Below are 6,109 nucleotides of genomic sequence, written 5' to 3' on the forward strand. Positions count from 1 at the left end.
TTCTATGTTGTTTAGTTATAAGGAAATTAATCGTTCCCACCATGTAAAGCCTTACAGACTTTTTTTTCCAGAAGAAAGTGGGGCTTGTAAAGACATTAGTCTTTTTCCATTGTACACCTTCACAAATAAGTGGTCATTAAATTTTAGGGGATTTGCTACCCTTTAAATGAAGCTGAAACATGAATTTATGTACCTACCTTTACACACAATTTTACACACAAACATACCCACCAAAGAATAGCCTTCATATCAAACCGTAATAATCCCTATTTTAAATTGGAACTGAAATACAAAGAAATTAAACATGGGAATATCATGCTTCAAGTTTAGAAACATAAATAAAAGGAACAAAGTAAATCAGAAGTAGTCAGTCCAAGCTGCTCAACTCAGAGAGCAGAAACGGGCAATTCCAGAGTGCAATTCAATTAACATATTTTGAGCTAAATTAAGGAGAAATAAACCCAGTGCTAAGAGCTAAGAACATAGCTAAAATTAGTTTGGAACCAGAGTTCTTTGCTCTCCATCTGGAAAATTAGACTGTCTCTCACGATATTCCCTGTTGTTGTCAGGATACAGGTGGAGATCAGTGGAGATAGTCTAAAAGCATACCTACCCATAGCAAATTCAGATTATAGGGAAGGGAACATTTCCCTCCCTTAGTGACTTTGCTTTTCTACTTACTCTGCTTAGGTTTGTAGACATAATGAAAGGGCCAAACAGTTTTCTTACTTTTTTTTATTATTATTTTGGGGAAATGATGATCCTTTTCTTTTAATGGAAGCTAAAATCACCCCGCAGCATTTTTGCCTTCTCAGAATTGAGGCCCCTGGTTAAAATTGCCCCTGCTTCCAAGAGGAGCAAGCAATCATTTCAAAGTAAGCTGCCAACATATAAGTATCAGCTAGTGCAAGTGAATCTCATGAATCTTCTGACACAGCAATATGTGTTCCAGCGTCCTACAAAATTTAACTAAAGGCTACAGAAATGGCATAAGAGTTGTTGAAAGAGGAGTTTTCAAAAAAGTATTTTGCCATCAAAAAGGACACAAATATTTATAAAGAAATTAAAATTGGAGTATCATTTTAATTTACTTAGCTAGTTTTGGCAGCTGAATTGTGAGAACAGCACTTCAGACAGATGTTCAGCGGAGTTTTCCAGCTGCTAGCAGAAATGATGTCAGAACATCGCATAATTGCCTGTGTTTGTAAATGGTTGGAATAAACAGTCACATCTTTAGGTCAGTTATTAGTATCCAAATTCCTTCCAAAGCTTCTGTGTTATGAACTGAACAGCACTGTGTATCTTAAAGCTCATCTCAGTGACCTTATAAGCATGTGGGTTCTGGATATCTGTTTTATTTAGAACAGCTTGTTTTAACAGTGTGTATAGTGGGAGACTGTACAGGTAGCAAATTAACCTATTACATTTATCTATCTATGATACACCAAAATTATCTTCTTAGGGCCAGATCCTGAATCTCTCACACCAGCCAAAGGTGGAGCTGTAGAATCAGACTTACGGATCTGTTTCTGTACAAAGTTTCATCGTTCAGAAGCTGCTTCCAAAGATAATTTCCAAAGAGCAGAATGGGTGAGCCATTTAACTGTGCGATGTTCTCCCATACCCTCTGCCCTTCTTGAAATTTAAAGCCAGAAAGCCAAATTATAGTCTGTGGACAGCATCCCCTACACCTTATATCTCTTCCATAACCCTTCAAAATCTTTATTTCTCCATAATCCTAGAGAATACTGTTAGATGTGAACACATAAGAGAATTGGACAGCTCATCTGCCTTTGAATCAGTCACAAAACGCTTACCATATTTTATAAATTATGAAGCAAATGTGTATTATAAAGGAAATGTGTTGACTGGAATGAGGAACTGATAGTACATGCATTTGATGAGATAACCCTTGGTTTTGATATAGTAAGAGTGGCAAACCCCGTTCTAGCCAGGTGGCTCATTCACATTGCTGTGAGTCTAAAAGTAAGGAATCAGAAGACAATACCCACCGCCCCAGCCAGAATTTTCATGCTGTGAAAGGAACTCATCTATTTCAGATTATTTGAAAGTCAATGGGAAGTTGCTGACTCTACTGGCAGAGCACTTAGCTCTCTTAAGAAGTGCAAAGACATTTTTGTTTACTGACCCTCCCTAATCTTCCCACATGGAAACTTATAGAACAAAAGGGCATTGTAAAGGCAAAGATCAGGAGGCTGCATTAATTCATGTGCTTTTTTCCACTTGTAGCTCAGTCACCAACCTTCATGTAGATGTTAAACTACATATGAGAAGGGATTATTTCTTCATGGGTTTTACACATATCTGCACTGAACTGTAAGTCAGAACGGGTTACTGTAGGAGAAACAGAATGATATATCATTTTTCCAGGCTGGTAGCAAATAGGAAAAGCAAAATAAGAAAAAAAGGGACAAGGTGGAAAAAGTTTATCTGATCACATATTCAGAAATAATAATTTCATCATAAAAATGTTAATACATATGTATGTATTTGTATGCATATTATAATAATCACTAAGTTTGACTGAATTTTGCAGTGCAGAAGGCAATAATTTCCGAGAATTGAAAGAAAAAAGACAAAGGAAATGTTTCTAGTTGCTCACTCCCCTAAACAAAATTCCCTTTCCTAGCAGCTAATGCTCACTGATCAAAGTCTAGATCAAAAGTAAAAAGCTGGTCTATTCTATCATACCTTGATTAAATGACACTTTGACATATTCTTCCAATATTACGTAGACCCTAATAGGCACAGCAGACTTTCTTGTGTATAGTTCACAACAGTCTCAAGGACTTATCTGCCTGCCAGGTCTGAGAGCAATTGTAAAAGGGATTGGTTCCTGTTAGATGTTTATCCGTAGCATATCCATGAACTGAATTCATTGCAACAAAAGGGAAATGATAACCTATCATCATTCTTCCAGGCCATGATACCGGGGCAGAGACCTCTCCCGTGACTTCTTGTCCTCAGATCAGTTTACTGAATCAATCATTCTTTGAAGACAATGAGGGAGCTTTCTCTGAGGAAGAAGCCACAAACCTCAAACAAGTTGCTGGTTGGATCATGGGAAACAAGCTGTGAAGTTATATTTATCTCTACCTACATTTCAACTGTAGTTTCTCTGTTGACAAGTTTAAAAAGTTTTACAATACATATTGATAAGTATGGGTCAAATGTTAGATGATAAAGGAAACCTGGAGAAGAGAGAGGAAAGGCTTGCTAAAATTGAAAGCTGCTAATATCCTTTCTTGATAAGGATTTCAAGCTATTTTGGGAATAGAGTTCTTGATATTCTACTTCTACACAATACAGCAGCATGAGTCTTCAAGGGCAAAATTAATTTCAAATTGAGACTTCACCATGTGTATCACGTCTTCTCTGAACTAATGAAATCACCCATTTTTGCTAGAGGTTTTCAAATGTATGGATCTGAATTATAGCTCATTTTGAATTTCAATTACTGCATGTATAAAAGGACCAACTTCAAAACTATTTTAATCCATGTCAGAAAATGATGACTTTTATTATCATAGAGAGCCATGAAAAAGGGCAGGCAAATTTGTCCTCTTGAGATAAACGTTGTCTTAATGCGCAGAATGCCCATTCCCATCCATGTTTACTTATAAAAAATTTCTAACATTTTGGTTTGCACCTGCACCTAATTAAATCAGTTCCATTAACTTCAGTGTTGCAGGACCAGATACTTATTGAAGTCGACCAAAGAAGTGGATATTGAAGTCAGATGTTTTCTGAAGAGTAGGCAACTGCAGTTCTATTGTAAAGGTCTCTGTAACTACCCATACAGGGGACAGCAATAAATAGGGCAGATCACCTGGCATAAGTTAGAGACACTTGAAAAATGAGGTAGGGCAGCATTTGGTTGAAGAGGTGAAAAGTAGATCCAGGCTCATGCCTTCTTCAAGGTCTATAAAAGGGCTACTACTTAGGTTATTATGCCAGTGAGAAGATGGAAAAAAGAATGGACCCCTTAAGGGATTCAGGGTCTTTTGTGGAAATCCCTTTTTCCTGCTACTTACTTTACCTGTTAAAGCCTATTAAATCCTGTTTTTCCATTATTGTTTTCAATGTGCTAAAAATAGAGATATAAATGGTTCTGTAATTTCTGACATAAATATTTGGTCTGAAATTTCCTGATTTACCTAAATAGCATTAACTAGCATACTCCTATAATAGATCTCTGCTACTGGGTGCAAGTATTTATATTAAAGATGAGCTAATACGCTGTACAAAGAAGTTCACTGGCTGCCAAATATTTCAAACTTCCTTTGAATACATATTCCTGAGCTGTTATAAGTTGTTTACTGTACATGATATATTGCCATGAGGACATGCTAATTACCCATCTGACTAAGAAATTATTGGTGTGTTTCAACCACCCTGATACCCTGGCAATAATATTTTTTGGGGAAGAAAGCATAAAAGTTTCAGATAATAGCCCAGGACCTAGCAAGTCATCAGTTAGGCTTCAGCTTCTTCACATGCATCCAGTGTGACATAGATCATCATTTAGGCACATGTTCTCACTGATGTTTGGGCATTTAATTTCCTGTGACTGGAACTGAAAAGCCATATCCAAATCAAAATTTAGGTACTAGATCTCACAGCCGAAGGTATGGTGCCAAGTGCTTGTCCTGCCTAGGAAAAGTTTAGGTTCTTGGGTTGGGTTTCACAAAAAAAACTTTGTTCTAAATTGACCAGTTGGAAACACCAAAGTAGACATGTATCAGAAATACCATTCTTCCAGACATAGAGTCATCACTGAGCTAGTATAGAGATCACCATGAAGCTGGGCTTCACAACCTCGAAACACTTCCTTGTGCCTAGGTTCTGTATTCCTCCTTTTAGGCATGAGAGACTAGTTGGCTTTTTGCTGAAAAAATGGCACACTTTTATACAAAACTTTGGTGCCTGAGGTATTCATCAGGAAGAAGGAAATGGAGGTACATTTCCCCTCCCCTATCTTGGAGAACCAACAACTCATATGTCCTTCTCTTGCTCTCAAATGTTTTAGCATACCAGGCTACAGAATAATTTGAATGGAAGGTCCCCAGATGTACAGGAAGTGTACACTTGGGGTGTTCTTGAGAAACCAAGAACTCCAGTTTCCTGGGTGTGGGAGGAGAGTAAACAAACCGAATGTTACTAGGAGTTAGTTTCATCTAGCTTAAGACATTTATGGTGTAGACAACTACAGCAGAGCTTGCCACCTTAGGCTTCTTTAAAGACAAGGAGAGAAATACACGAGTGTGATTCACCTGGTCTGTGTTAGGCAGCACTGTAGATATCTGCATTTGCTCACATGCATCCCATCCATGTTGTCCTTCTCTGTAGCCAAAGATGCAGGCGAGACATCAAAATAAGGTCTCTTATGGTGTGATCCCTGGGTGTTTTTGAAAATACCTCTTTGATATATTGTGTAGGAGTTTAAATGGTACAGCAAATACTTTATCGTTAATATTTGCATTAGTTTTCTACATCCAGTGCATTCTGATAGTGAAGCAGTTACCAAGCCGGATGGTGAAACATAACCTAGTACAAAATTATGGGTGTAGGCAACCTAATGACAACATAATAAACATCTTCTAGGACAAAATATTTACAAAAACTCTGATAAACAGATCTTTACTAAAGCTGACTCAGTTGTGTCAATCTTTTCCTTTATGAGATGATGGTGAAAATTGCAGGTCCAGCAGAATAACTGCAAGTAGCATAGAATCATAGAACCATAGAATCATAGAATGGTTAGAATTGGAAGGGACCTTAAAGATCATCAAGTTCCAACCCCCCGGCCATGGGCAGGGACACCTCCCACTCAAAGCACCATCCAGCCTGGCCTTAAACACTTCCAGGGATGGGGCATCCACAACTTCCCTGGGCAACCTGTGCCAGTGCCTCACCACCCTCACAGTAAAGAATTTCCTCCTAATATCTAATCTAAATCTCACCTCTTCCAATTTAAAACCATTACCCCTTGCCCTGTCACTACACTTCCTGACAAAGAGTCCTTTGCCAGCTCTCTTGTAGGCTCCCTTCAGATATTGGAAGGCTGCTATGAGGTCTCCCAGGAGCC

The sequence above is a fragment of the Numenius arquata genome, chromosome 1 (genome assembly GCF_964106895.1).
Source record: "Numenius arquata chromosome 1, bNumArq3.hap1.1, whole genome shotgun sequence".
NCBI classification, from domain to species: domain Eukaryota; kingdom Metazoa; phylum Chordata; class Aves; order Charadriiformes; family Scolopacidae; genus Numenius; species Numenius arquata.